General features: G+C 41.9%; 1 protein-coding gene across 24 annotated transcripts in view; it reads right to left on the reverse strand.

The window, feature by feature from the left end:
* ADGRL2 (adhesion G protein-coupled receptor L2) overlaps positions 1-12893 on the reverse strand; it is a 194649-nt gene extending 181756 nt beyond the window's left edge. For 4 of the 24 annotated variants that reach the window (XM_034779319.1, XM_034779337.1, XM_034779317.1 and 1 more), the window contains exon 1: positions 11330-12232. The gene's annotated coding sequence lies outside the window, so the exon portion shown is untranslated. Of the gene's footprint in view, positions 1-9890; positions 10103-11329 lie in introns of those variants that run through there. The other 20 variants (XM_034779335.1, XM_034779332.1, XM_034779333.1 and 17 more) reach the window with 10 other exon arrangements.
* Positions 12894-13259: the final 366 nt, after the last annotated feature.

Raw genomic sequence — 13259 nt, forward strand, 5'->3', positions numbered from 1 at the left:
TGGAGAAGCCACCCTTAAAATATTGTTGCTGGCTCTACAGGACTATTATTGCCCTTCAGAATAGTTATGTGTACAGCTTTAGTCCTGAATATTCAAGATACACAGACTTCTTTTTCAAAGTCACCTAAATGTTTTCAGGGGAAGGAAAAACACTGTTCTGTTTACACAAAGCTAACCTGAAATGACAGACCACCCAAAACAAGACAACACATCCAGCCTGTCTGGTGTATCTCCCTTAAAAACAAACAAACAGCAGCATTGTGGCTGTATTTACTGCTGAAGATAAAACCCTATGCCACTTCGAGATACATATCTCCACAAAGTTTAGAATCAATTAAGTTCAACACAGATATGTTAAGTTCTACTCAGCCATTTAAAAATTGTCTATAGTAATCTGTATAATATTTATGGAAGCAATCATCTTGTTTTTATAACTAGTTTTCATTCAACCGAAGGAAGATTGCTTTTTATTAGCCTTCCAATCAGCATTTTCCCTGCTTGAAATGTCTTTATTTATTCTTCATAACATATGTAACATGAACTTTAATAAAAAAAATTCAACATAAATGGAAAAAAATCCTCAATGACTGAACTATAAATATTAAGCAGATCAAAATTACGCAATTGTCCTGTCTAACATCCAGCACTCAGTCTCAAACAACTAGAAAGACCTGAGTGTGGCGGCAATGTTAATGCCTTTTCTAACATGGAAAGAAAGAATTAGAGAGTGAGAAAGGCTATCTTTCTTTTCAGGACCAAATCCTGTAAGTAGTGACATTTCAGGAGGACTACTCGTCCTGTAAGAAGAGGGATTTGGCCCTACATGGACTCTTCTAGCTGAAAAAATAAACATAATACCTAGCTCTTACAAAGCACTCCTTAATAGTAGATCTTGAAGCACTTCACAACCTTTAATGCAGTGCTTCTCAAAGCCGGTCCGCTGCTTGTTCAGGGAGAGCCCCTGGCAGTCTGGGCTGGTTTGTTTACCTGCCGCGTCCACAGGTTCGGCCGTTCGTGGCTCCCACTGGCCGGAGTTTGCCACTCCAGGCCAATGGGGGCTGTGGGAAGCGACGCAGGCCAAATGTGCTGGCCGCCCGTCCCACAGCCCCCATTGGCCTGGAGCGGCGAACCGCGGCCAGTGGGAGCCGCGATTGGCCGAACCTGCGGACGCGGCAGTAAACAAGCCAGCCCGGACCGCCCGGGGCTCTCCTTGAACAAGCAGCGAACCGGCTTTGAGAAGCACTGCATTAATATATTTATCCTCACTTCTCGTCTGTGAGGTAGGGCAGTGCTATTACTTTCATTTTTACAGATGGGGGACTGGGGCACAGAGGGTTAAGTGACTTGCCCATCTGTCCATGGTCACACAGAAAATCTACGGTGGAGCAAGGAAATAAAACCAGGCCTCTCTGTAAGTCCTAGGCTAGTGCACTAACCAGTGGACCATCCTTCCTCTCTAGAAACTAAAGCAGGGGTAGGCAACCTATGGCACGCATACCAAAGGTGGCACACAAACTGATTTTCAGTGGCACTCACACTGCCCGGGGGCTCTAAATTTTAATTTAATTTTAAATGAAGCTTCTTAAACATTTTAAAAACCTTATTTACATACAACAATAGTTTAATTATATATTATAGACTTATAGAAAGAGACCTTCTAAACGTTAAAATGTATTACTGGCACACGAAACCTTAAATTAGAGTGAATAAATGAAGACTCGGCACACCACTTCTGAAAGGCTGCCTACCCCTGAACTAAACTAAACTACCCTGTTTCCCCGAAAATAAGACAGTGTCTTATATTAATTTTTGCTCCCAAAGATGCGCCAGGTCTTATTTTCAGGGGATGTCTTATTTTTCAGAAATGAAAAATGCCTTATTATCGGTGGATGCCTTATTATCGGGGAGGTCTTATTATCGGGGAGGTGCCTTATATTACAACGAGAGGCAAAACTGTAAGTAGGCCTTATTTTCGGAGGATGTCTTATTTTCGGGGAAACAGGGTATAGCTTGCATTGCTTTCAACATCAATTTACATTAAAAACTAGATGAAATAATCTGAGAGAATCCATATTTGATGACATTCTAGTCAGGGTATAGTGGTTAACCAAGACAAAAAACAGGGCAAATTTTGGACACACACGTCTGGATGATGGCTGGCACATGTTGAACTCTCTCCTGCTGCGGGGACGTTTTTAGTGGATGGATCCATAACCTGTCATTATCAGGTACTAGTATGTAACTACTAAAATGGAGAAAGTTGAGCAAAGGGAGTGGGGGGCAGCATCTCAGCGGGATGAGGATCTATGCAAATATTCGACAAGATTATGGTTTGTAAAGGGGGAAAGGATATTTTGTTTTTCTCTCTCAAAGTTCTCTCTTTCAAACTCCTGTGAGTGGAGGCAGTTCTTTTGTCCCTTCCCCCCACCCCCTATCCCTTCCTGTATCATCTAAAATATACTGTTTATTTTATCCCCTCCCTTTTCTCAACTTAGACACCCTTGCCATTAATACACCAGAACATTAATAGTCCTCTCACTTACACTAGTTTTACATTAGTATAGCTCCACTGATTTCAGTATAAATGCACTTACCCAAGATATTTGCCAATATAAATGAGAGGACAATCAGGCCGTGCCAATCCACTTATAAGGAATACTTCAGCTACACTGAAATAGACCTAAACCTTGATCTTCTGATTTCTAAATGTAAAACCTACCAAACAAAATACTGAGAACAGATCTTTTTAGGAGCCGTATTATTTCTTCAGCCCAAAGAGCTGTGTCATCTCTTGTGTTCTGAACACAAACCTTTCTATTCAATGAGTTCAAACAGAAAAAGTTTCCCAAGTTTCAACACAGTAAAAATGGGTAAAACAATGGCTGAGTCAGTTTAACATGATCATGTTCTGTCATGTAACCTGGAGTCATGAGCTTGCCAAAGAAATTAGACCTATCATCTTCTGAAATGCAAAATCAACAAATGAAATAGTTACTACATTTTTTAAAATGTATTTTATTCAAAACTGACATTAACCATTGCTCAAAACTGAGAAGAGGTCAGTGGGCAGTTATGCCATACAACAATATATATTTATGGCAGCTGAAGAAAGAAAAAGGATGGTGGGAAAGGTATCATATTGCAATCAGTGCTTGGATGGTAAGACCATCCATGCACACCAAATCCCATCAACTACAAAGCAAGTATTAGAGTCTCAAACAAGGTCAGTCAACCCCTCCCCCAGCTGCCAGGAACAATTTTTGACAGTAACGGGTGTTAGATTATTCCGTCATCTAGATTCAGAACAATAACCAGTTTGAGGTGTTGATTGATATGAAAATACCAACAGAGGACACAAAGAAAGGAAGAAACCCGTCTAAATTAGAGTGAATATTCTACCACATCTAGAAGCAACCAAATAAATATACAAGTAACGTAGTTTAAAAGCACAGCTCACACACAGTGAGTTACTTTACTCTGTACTGCAATACAAGAAAAAGAGTTAAAAATATATCCATAAATAAATATCTAATTTTTATCAAAAATCTGTGTAGCTTTTGCTGAATAACATTAAAATATCTTTTTCTTCAAAAACTACCACCACCAGATAAAAGAACACCTTTCCTTATTTCTCTTTTTTTACGAAGAATGATGCAATACAATCCCTTACTAAATTCAGTATCAAAATATTAAACATCTTTTACTCTGTACTGCATTAGAAGTTAGCATCTAAAATCTAGTCCTTGTAAAAAATTCCTAAGACAACTACTGTTTTGGCTTGTACTTTGGCTAAGCATTTGTAACTAATCAGGACAAGTAACAATTAAAATGCAAAATTAAAAAAAAAAAAAAAAACTATACAGCAAACAGTGTAAAGTCCTCTCACCTACTCCCCCACGGCTGCCTTCCCCTGCAACTCTGCCCCCATTCTCTCCCAACAAGACAACTTGAGCACAACAAAGATCTGTGGGCAATTATGCCATACTACATTATATATTTATGGCAGATGAAGAAAGAAAAAAAGATGGTAGAAAAGATCTGTTTTAAAACTGCTTTTAAAATAAAAGGATATTCTTTTCAGAGGGGTTTAATGCCCCAAGGAACCTAGCAGAGACAGACTTAGACTCTGTCATGTTTACACAATAAAATGGAAGCAAGCACTCTGATGAAAAACTGCACCACTGCATTACTTTGAAAGGAACACAATATTTTAAACTTCACACCACTAAAGAACCCCTTGGAAAAGGTCTATTGGTTTTAAATACAGTTCTTTGAAGGTAACTGCTTTCAGCATTGAAATACGGAGTTGAGTTCCCTTTGTGTGAATTTTAATATTTATAACGTACTCCTCACAGATTAGAAAAATCAATGATATGACCAAGAGAGACCCCATTTTCCTCAATACACATTCCCTTGTCACACCGTAATTAATACTGTTCTCTGTAGAGGGAGACATTACATCCTGGTTAAAACAGACCTAAAGTTTACCCTAAGGCAGAAGGTCTGATTAAAACATCTGTATTCATAGTGACATTTGTCCTCTCTTTTTAACCACTTTCCCCAGAAATCCCAGTAAACTGACTTTATTACCTACAAATGGTCCACTGGTTCTAACTTGTCATGTTGCCCGTCCTTGTAGCAAAGTCAGTTTTGGTGACTGAATGAAGCAAGAACAGAGTCCAGCAGATGCCTGGTTAAATACTAGGAAGTCTAAACCACAACAGATTTTGCAGATACAAAAATTCCAGTTCACTGTTTACATATAAGGATTAAAGATAAAATGCTAATGTCAATATTAAATATTCCACAAAAAATGGTTTATATTAAGAAGTAACAATGGCTTTTTTATTCTGGAGGTGATGAGCAAAGACTTTTTATATTACAGACAAGAAGAATATGGACACTGTTGGAGCCACTCTGAAATTAACATTTTATCTCTTGCCTTTCAGTCTGAAATGTCTGCTAAGGTATTTACAGACAAGAAGCTAGACAGGAGAAATAACTAGTTGTGATCACTTATCTAAAATAGTACTATTTCTTTTGGAGGAGAGTATTAGTCCCTCTATTTTGTAAAGTTATTGTTAGACTTTTAACTTATCTGCAAATGCTATTGTAGGAATAAAAATAGAAATGCTTACATGATACAAAAAAACAGCCAAAACAATAAATATGATGTGTAGTCAACATTCTTTCTGTACATGAAATATGGTAATATTTTATAATATTAAGCAATTTAGATACTGCTGGCAAATTCATACTAACCAAGTTAATCTCATTTCTAGAGCTTTTCAGTGTAAATTGATTTCCCCACCCCACCCCATCCCCCTTAGCTGCTCTGGTAATTGAACAAATTCACACTACTGTGATGGGATTTTACTTACCAGCAAATAACATGTAAAATCTTCTAAAAAGATGAAGTATATTACTTCATAAAACTGCAATTTTGTTGTAATTAAATAAATTGTATTTAAGCTTGCTTTGTGCCACAAAAGCAATCAATAGCATTTTGCAGTAGGCTGCACTTTACCTGCAGGTGTTAAGCATTGTGTTTGCTTCAGTCAGTCTGCAATGCTCTTGATTATTATGCCTTTCTAAATAATTTTTGGTAAATAACAGGCTTGTGTAAGTTGAATCGTGGCAATAATGACTGATGGAAATCAAACAAGAAAGAAATCATGACACATGCAAATTATATATTTCTTCAAAGTCCCACAAAATACTCAATTTAAGATAATGACCCATAACCTGGACTATGCTATAATTCAGAATCTGATCAAGGGCCCTTTTCTTAAGAACTGGTTTTAAATTATCAGTTTGTATCGTAAGAGGGTTGAATTGATTGTACTACTCATTAAGCAATGCATTTTTACAACTTAAATCACTAGCGAGTAAGCAGCATACACTCCTCAACCCCAAAATGTTGGAACCTGTATTTCACACACTGACAGGTGAAAAAGTTGAGCTTCAAGAAAATATGGTTATTGAGCAGGGCTTTAAGAGTGACAACTTTGAATTAATCTTTTTACTGGACAAAGCTCAGATTGAAATAAGTGTGTTCATTAAGTAAAGATTGAATGAACCTCTTCCTATAGATGTATTCAAACAATACCACAAGCTTACCTATCCCTACAGAACCACCTACTACTCTTATTTTAAGAACTGTTGGAAAGCAAATGAACCTATCTTTGAAATCTATTTAAACATTAAACGGCATTGTTAAAAATACTGAGAATGGCCTTTACATAGCTTTTTGCTTTTCAAGTTATCTTGACATCCACTTGCAAGAGTGATTGTTTAAATCTTTTAGTTTTTTCACTCTGAGATTTGAAAAACAAAAATAAAAGACAGAATTCAGTTTAAAGCTGCACCTAAATACTTAAGAAGTAGAATATTTTTCTATTTCAAGCTGCCTTTTCACATCACAAATGTATCAATCCTATAAAATGCTTTAAAAAATTTCTGTTGAACATGACATATCTAAGTAACATGATTGATTATAATTTCACTAAAGTTTGCTATAAAGTATGCTGCTTTATAACTGACTGCCTGTCTACCTGTGCATGAATACGATTTCAATTATCCGCCAGACATAGTTTAACTTCTTCTCTTGCACTTCACCTGGTAAGATCATTAATAGCTACTTCAAGTTCTTGTTTTATCTGTCATCCTCATGTACTTCCCAATGGAAAATATGATGGCTCAGGAAAATGTATTGCAATTATTTAAAATTTAAAAGAATTGTCTAGGGATTAGTGTAGTTCCTGGTAAAGATAATTTTACCAGTAAGTTCAGCAAGAGCTGTTTAGAAGAAATCTACAAAAAATTTCAATATGAAAGTCAACACACTACATGGAAGTGGTGCGAGCAAACCTAGCGAGTACTGGTGCATCAGATAAACTTTTTAGGCCAAATTTTCCAAAAAAAATTTGATCATCTTTATGCTTCAATCTCTGATTTTTCCTAATTATGTAATTTTCTCTATACTGGATGCGCACAGTTAATTGCTAGACTTACTTAAATAAAAATGTTTTTCCAACTTGAATTTAGACAAAATTTGCTGCAAATAGATCCTTGTTTTTCTAAAAGTGAAATTACAACCAGCCAGATTACAATATATTTACCAAACAGTACAGTAAATTCATTTGATTACTCTACTAAAAAAAGATATAACCTTATTCAAATAGAGATTCACTTTGAACTATCACATTTTTCAGAAACAAAATCCCATGTTTAGAATGTATCATTAAAAAATAAATATAGCACAAACTTTTAAACTATTGCCACCTTGATTATTTTAATTTCAATAAATAATTTTCTTACCCAAGCTAAGAAATATCCTCTTAATTACCCCAATTCTTGATTTAAAACATTAAAAACTATAAAAAGGATAAATAAAACATGGAGAAAGCTTCTGAAGTGATCAAATAAGGACTAACTACTAAACAAACTTTTTTTTTAAAGCTCTCTTCTTGCTCATTGTAAGGAAGGAAACACCCAGAAGCCTGGTGTTAATGTCTCTGCTGATTGTGAAAATTGCTGCAATAAAAACTCCAACTGCTTGTCTTAAATTAAGACTTGCAAGACTACATGTAAGATCTGTATCTTTACATTAGTTTTTATAACATTTGGAAGTTTGGTTGCTCGCTTTGATGTTGGTCTATTAATGAGCAGAGGGAGCCAGAAGCCCCCCAAAAAAATGTTTATTGGCCAGTCTCAAGTCAAAACCTGAAGTAATTGGTTTGTTCTACCCACATGATTCAATATCCTGATTTCCCCAACCACCAGCTCCCAGAACTATATGAATGTCTATGTTCCTTTTCTGTTGCCAACACATAGAAACCCACAGTGATTGAAAATGGCAGCTGAAGTGCTGCTGTTGCACATTAATTTTTCTCTAAGTGGTCCAATTTTGTCATCTGAATGTTGAAAATCTTTCTTCCACTGCATTTTATATCTTTAGAGATTTGTCAAATTTGGGATCACCATCACATAAACTGAAGTGCAACATTTTCAAGACAATTTTTAGATTATCCCTAATAGCGCTAAGGATAATGCGCTTTCTTTATAGCACGCTGCATTCAAAGCAGACTAGTTAACAGCATCTTAAGTGCAATAATGGCAATCACATCAATATGTTCCTTTTATACCACCAAAAGGTACACTTTAGACAGCTGAAGGCATTAGGCAAATAAACTGCTAAAAATTACCTCAAGGTAATGACACAATTTTAGGACCACTAAAACCCATCTATCTACCAAATACTGAAGTGGTGTCCATTTAAGGGTAATAGAAATCTAAATAAACTATGTAATTAACTACAGTTTTCTTCAAGACTCTTATACCATGCAACTCAGTTTCTTTATTAAATGAAAGTAAAAGGAACACTTCTGAATGTTAGTAAAGATACCTCTTACAATAAAGGCATGTCATATTCATATTCCTTACACTACAATGTGCAAAGAACCCATGAACCTACAAAGCATTCAAAACCACTTTAAAACACACACACACAACAGATGATATTTTATTCAGTTTAAGAGGTCTGGGAGATACAAAGTTATTTTTTGCCAAAGACAAGAGAGAGACCAGAATGCAGTCCCCAAGAACCATCGACTCTCTGGAAAAGAGCCCACCTTACTGAAGGATAACTGCATTTTGCTTGGCTCTTGGTTTGCCAGATTATGAATATTGATTTTTTAAGATAATGAAAGGGTAGACTGAGACATTGCTCTTTGCAAACACAGGAAAACAACAGTACCTAATGAATCAAAAATTGTGTAAATTTGAGGTATGTAAACCAATTTAAAACATAATGATAAATATTCTACTATGAGACCGACACAGGCCTTGCCACACCTATTTAAGAATATTTACTACACCACTATCATTAACGGCAAACTATAATACTTTATTCTTAGTATCCCATATTTAACCCATTAAATCAGATTACAAGAAGTTATTATTTTTCACATTAGAAATGTACTTATAATAAAAATGAAATTGAAGTACATGGCTAATAGATGGTAACACTTTTTTAAACTACATATGAAAGCTTGTCTATTATCCTAGTCTACATGTTAAGGAGAAAAGTATGTTTACTTCAAAGGTTTGGAATTGTCTTTTATTTCAAGATCTCATTTTTCTCTGAAATAATTAGAAGTTCTTTCCTATTCAGACCCCCTAATGCCATAATGTGTAGGCCATACCCAAAGCATGAGTCCAGTAGAAAAGGCTTTCTAAATCCCACTAACAGACAGAAGACACCAGAAGCAATGTCACTGTGGCTGTCATAAAAGGTCACTCTTTTTCTTGAACAAACCATTAACCAATAGAAAATAATTGTCTGACCGTTTGCAAGGGCTCTGCAGCAGACAGACAATGTTTTTCACTCACATAATTACAAAACAGCAAAAGTTCAGAAACATAACCCAAATCCACCTCCCCATTTTATCCCTTTACAATTCCCACTGCCCTTTGGGCCTCTGCTTGGAAGCAAATGGAAGACAAGCTGAAATTTTCTCAATTGAGCTGGAACTAAGAAACCTTTGATATGCTAATAGCCCCCTTCAAACGGTAAGAATTCACACTTGCATTAATTCAAACAATTTGTGCAGAATGATGTGAAATGGCACCTCTTTTAGTGACAAGCAACAAAAGGAGGGAATCAGAGTGTCTGAAGAAACCAAACAACGGAACATTTGTTCTGCAGAATTCTTCATCGTGTGCGCAAGGACATTTCTATGCAAAGAAAAACATACACCTGAATACCACATCTTTACTTTCTGACAAATCAACTATGTCCAAACCCCACCAGCACTCATTTAGATTTATAACCGGATACTATTTTTGTTAAACCCAGATACAGTAAAAGGTGCCCGTGAAACACGTACTTTGTTTTCTGTCTCCAGATGGCCCCAGCTTTCCACATCTGAAACTAAAAAAAAAACCCTCCTTCTTCCACAACTGGGAAGGATTCTCATTGTTAGCTGGAAGCCTCTTTCCCTATGCACTCGCGGCTGGGCGGACTGGCTCTTCATGAAGCTGATTTAGTTAAAATAAATCTGCAACAGGTAATTATTTACTAAACGGATGCAACTTTCTTCATTGCGCAACTTGAGTTCGCCAGACTTGGTGGGGCCTGCTCTATGCACACACACACATACACACACAGACAAATGAATGAACTACCCACGTCAAGATATTCCTCCTCTGAACCCAAGGAGGGAGGGGAGAGAAGGAGACTTGCTGGCTCAATATACAGGAAAGAATGTTGGATCAGACCAGAGAGGAGAGAAAAGGCTGCCTTGCTCCGGTAACGGGAACCATATGGCTCCTGCTGGTAGTTAGAGCCTTGCAGGCTCCCTTGGAAGAGCCGCTCAGCCTGGTCCCTTTTCAGGGGTGCCTGGCAGGAGACAGCCTTCCCCAGCTCTGACACCAGAGCCCTCGCTGGGGGGAAGGTGAAGGCTGTGGGAGGAGGTCGAGGATCCCCGGGAGTGACTTCTTTCAGAGGCCGGCAGCTCGCAGTCTGCCCACGGCCCTGCTCTCCCACCGCGGCCCGGAGCCCCCTTTGGGCAGGAAAGCGCAGCCCGCCCCCAGGTCCCGCTCCACCAGTCCGGCTGCCCAGGAGCCTACAGCACCGGCTCCCCTCTCCCCAGGGGCCGCCCCGGGACCCCACGCCACTGGGGCTCCTCCGCACTCCCACCCTGCCAGCCCTGGTTCCCCAGGGCGCCCACCCCCTGCAAGAAGCCGGCCCACAGCCCCTGGAGCCTGCCTCTAATTGGCCATGATCGGCCACCCTAGTTCACATCTGGCTCCATTTTCATGTCACCGGCTCCTTTCTGGGGCTGCCTGGGAAGCCCCTGTCGGGGGATTAACCAGCCCCATGGGCTCTGCCTGCCCCCAAAGGCAGCAAGCCATGCTCCTGCCGCCGGCCTTCGCGCCCTACCTCCCCTGCCCAGTCTCCTTCCCCCCCAGTGGCAGCTGCCCCCTCGGCTCGCCCGGTCTGTCCTCACCCCCCCCCAGCACTTTGATTTAACCGGCGCGGACTATTAGTAAATGGTGATGGCGTGAAAAAAAAACAGGCTGCATGGGGTGTGGGGGGCCTATTCCTCTCTTCGCCGTCGCCACCAATTTACTGTGGGTCACTGGGAACTGGGGATACCCCAAGGGAGAAGGGGGGCGGCCTTGGGTTCAGCAAACGAGCCACCCCCCCACCCCCCGTCCCTTTTTTTCTTTTCTTTTTGCAAACGGCTCAAGAGGGAAGCGACGCAAGTAGCAAACAAGTCCTGGGAACAGCAGCAGCAAGCTTGTTGCCCTGAGCTCGTCTTACCTCGCTCTGTGGATCCGAAGCCGGGCCAGGTTCTCTCTCTCTCTCAACTCGGCTGCCCCGGAGAAGTGCGCCGGGTGAGCCCCCTCTGAACGCCAGGGGCAGAGGAGTTAGTTCAGGAGGCACCACAGCAACAGCAGGCACACCGGGGACCGGGCAGGAGAAAGCTGGGCTGGGTAGGGAGAGAGGGAGGCAGCTGGCTCTGCAGCTCGCTGCTGAGCTGGGACAACACACGCAAGGCGGCTTCTCCTCCTCCAAGCGGCCGGCCGGTCGGTAGGCTGGCTTTGCTAGGGCTAAGTCAACATTTTCCGGCAGTTTCCAACACCCCGCTCGGCAGGAAAGGTCTAAAATAGCCAGGCTCCCCGACCAATAAATAAATAAATAATAGCAATAAATCAAAGGGGTGAACCACGGTGCAAAGCCCAGGGTATGTGCCCAGCCTTGGGAGTCCTTTCTCCGCAACGCTCACGAGAAGGGGAATAAAGGCGATGCCAGGAGCAGCGGGGCGACCAACTCAGATTTTGCAGCGCAAAGCCCCCTCCCTTCTCCGTGTCTCTGTCGTTCGCCTCGACCTCATTTACATCTCCCTGGATGACACGCTGGCCTCTGGCATGATACAGTTCCAGCCCCTCCTCGGATTTCTCGTCTTCCTCTCGCCGCTGCTGCCCCGTGAACGGCTGGAGCCCAGGAACCAAGCGCGGAGCTACTAACACACACAGCAATGGGGGGGGGGGGGGGGGGGGGGGGTAACGCAACACACGCACACAATCCCAGTGAATTGTATTGCAAGCTCCTTTTCGCTCATGCACCTCTGTGTGTGTGACTGGGGACTGCTAAAGCCTGACACAGACTCTCCACTGGCTCTGAACTGGAGTCACCTCCAGCCTCCTCCTCCAATCTCCACCCCCCTCTCTCTACTCCCCACCCCTGGGCTCAGCTAATCATATAAACATTATCGCGTATAGTACCGGCAGCAAAGGACAGAATCTCTCCCGCCTGCCTCTCCCCCCACCCCCAGCTGGGGGCTCAGGCAAAGGAAAGCAGATTAGAGGCAGCTAAATACAAAACGTGAAGCAGATAATCTATGGCGCTATATGCCACCACTGGCCATTTTCCACTCCATTTGAGCGCCTGGCTGCTGCTGCTGCAGCCGCCGCTGCCCTGCTTGGAGGGGGGCTGGAGAAAGGGGGCGCTTGGCTTGAGCTGTTTTGGCAGCAGCCGCCGCAGCGCTAGCCGCTCTCAGCCAATGGAGCTGCTGCAAGGTTTGTCCCGGGCAGGCTGCAAAGGGCCCGCGCCGCCGACAGCGAAGCGAACGATGCTGGGTGTCCCTGGCTGGCTCGCTGTCTGCCCGGCTCCCCTTCGGCCTCTCCTCCGACGCCCTTCCCCAGGGACTTCTCTCGAGCCGAGCGTGACGCTGCGGCCAGGCAGGCGCCCCCTCGGCACTTTCTCTCCGCCACTCCAGCATGCAGGGCTGGACGTTTCCCAGTGCACGTTCGCGAAGGGGCAGCAGCCAGCGTCAGGCCCCTGAAACTTTAGCGCGAGTCCTTCCTCCTTTGTGTGCGATCTGCCTGCAGTGGCTCTGGCGCACGCCGAGCGCGGTGGCAAGCTAAGAAAGGCACCTGAGGGGGGGAGGGCTGCCCTTTGAATGCGTGAGACTTCAGGGGCCACTCAGCACGTTCTTCTCGCGCCAAGAAGTTAAAGTGCAAGACCCTGAGCGTGCACACTTTACCGGAGTAAAAACGGCCCTGACGGTTCGTGTACATGCCCATAAGTCACCAGACCGTGAGTCTGTGGAGCACGCTACCATCTCTGAGCAAAAATAAGCAAAGGAAGGAAAATGAGTCCAAGGCTCCCAAATGCATTCAGGATTTTCTAGGTCTGTTTCCTTCATTTCCTTGCATTGAAATTACTTTGCTCTTGTCCAGTGAACACA

This window comes from Trachemys scripta, chromosome 8, assembly GCF_013100865.1.
Source record: "Trachemys scripta elegans isolate TJP31775 chromosome 8, CAS_Tse_1.0, whole genome shotgun sequence".
NCBI classification, from domain to species: Eukaryota; Metazoa; Chordata; order Testudines; family Emydidae; genus Trachemys; species Trachemys scripta.